Raw genomic sequence first — 1,790 nt, forward strand, 5'->3', positions numbered from 1 at the left:
CAGTCTCCTCAGTGGAGCTGGGCAACAATTTTTCAGTGAATCGAGGGGCTTGTTTTTGCTGAAAGCCAGACTTTCAGGAGGGCTGGATCTATTTGAGAATTCAGGTCAAATGCATCAAGGAGTCTTGGTGGAAAGGAGGGCATTTTGAGAGAGAGTGTCAAAACATTTTCTGTCTTTCTTTTTTTTCCCGTTAAAAAGTAAATTTTTTTTCTTCAAAAAATGCCCTAATTTTCTGGCAGCACTAAAACAAAACACAGGCAAATAAACCCATCTGCAGATCACTGAGTGGAGGATGGGGCCTTACTGGAAACTACATTTTCCTGTCTTTGTTTTCACTTGAAGAGCACAGAGGGCTCAGGGAGAGGGAGCTGCTCTTGTCAGCAAAAAAAACCCCTCCTTTTTAGCTCATCCAAATTATTTTCCACTACCAGACACTGACTCTATCCCTGTGTTAGTGATCCAGCTCCAGTCCTGGAGTAGATAGGATGGAGTAGCTGGGACAACATCCTACTGCTAGGACTCTGGGCTGTCCATACAAGCAAAGTTTGGAGACACCAGTTAGTCAGATTCTCACGAGAAAGGGAGGAACTGCCACATTCATTGCTGGGGTGGCTGTGCCCTGCTCCCCACCACCCCTGCTGAGACGGCTGCCTGCAGAGTGATGCCTCCATCATCCCCATATCCACAACATGGCAAGGGAGAGGCTTTCATTCCTTCCTTGCTGTCACCTCGGCACTATCTACCCCTGCTAGAGACTTGGAAATTAAAATAATAAACAAAGCAAGCAATGCTGCGAGTGGAGGCTAATGTACCATAATGCTCTGAAACACAGGCAGCCACTGCCTCACGCTGAGCAGAGGGAACATGTTTGAAAAATGTATCTTCCTCTGACAGCAGTTATTTCAACATTATCTTCCTTTTCTTACTTCAAATACAGCATTTACTTTTCCCCAGCTCATAATCTCCTTGTGGAGAAGAGCAGAGGGTGCTGGGGAAAGGCAGAGCAATTACACTTTTTAATGCAGTCAAGGTTGGTGGGATTTAAATCATGGGAAAACAAACAGAATTTAACCACCTGGCTGAAGTCACATTCATGTCATGGGTATTTATGGCAATTGTCACTAAGAGCAGGAGGAGATGAGAAGTTGCTGAGAGCCTGAGCAGGGGCTGACTCTGCCCGTGTGATCTTTACAGCAAAGATCTGTGGGGGTGTGCTTTGTCCATATATTTGGGACTCTCTCAGAAAGACCTCTGCTGGGGAGCTCCCCCCTTCAGCAACCACTCCCCAAGCTGGGTGAGCGCACAGCATCCCCTGAGGTGTCTCTGCCAGCACGCTTGGTGTGGCGTGGTTCAAAACCTAGCTCACCCTTTCTCTGAAATGTAGATTTGTGAAGGGACGCTGAAGTGAATCCCTTTCTGGAAGGAGGCCTTTCCACGTGGTTTGGACAGCTTGGACCAGGGATGAAGCAGCCTCTAAATGCCAGTGGCTGATATTGTACCTCCCTAAGCATCTCCCCTCAGCCAGCTGAGCAGAGCCCTAACGGGTCAGTTCACCAGCAAAGCCATCTCATCTCCTCTCCAGGAAAATAAACCCCATACAGCCAGAATCACTGAATTGTTTTAAAGGATAAAATCCACTTAGAAATCCCCCTTTTCGAATTCCCAAACAAACGTGTCCGTGTTAATACAGCAAAGTGCTGTCACCCAGAACAGCTTTGGCAGAGGAAAGGGTTTTAATGCACTGAGCAGGAGAGAAAATTGATTTGCAAGAAGAGCTCTGGCTGGGTCCC

The sequence above is a fragment of the Apaloderma vittatum genome, unplaced genomic scaffold (assembly GCF_000703405.1).
Source record: "Apaloderma vittatum isolate BGI_N311 unplaced genomic scaffold, ASM70340v1 scaffold7338, whole genome shotgun sequence".
NCBI lineage: Eukaryota > Metazoa > Chordata > Aves > Trogoniformes > Trogonidae > Apaloderma > Apaloderma vittatum.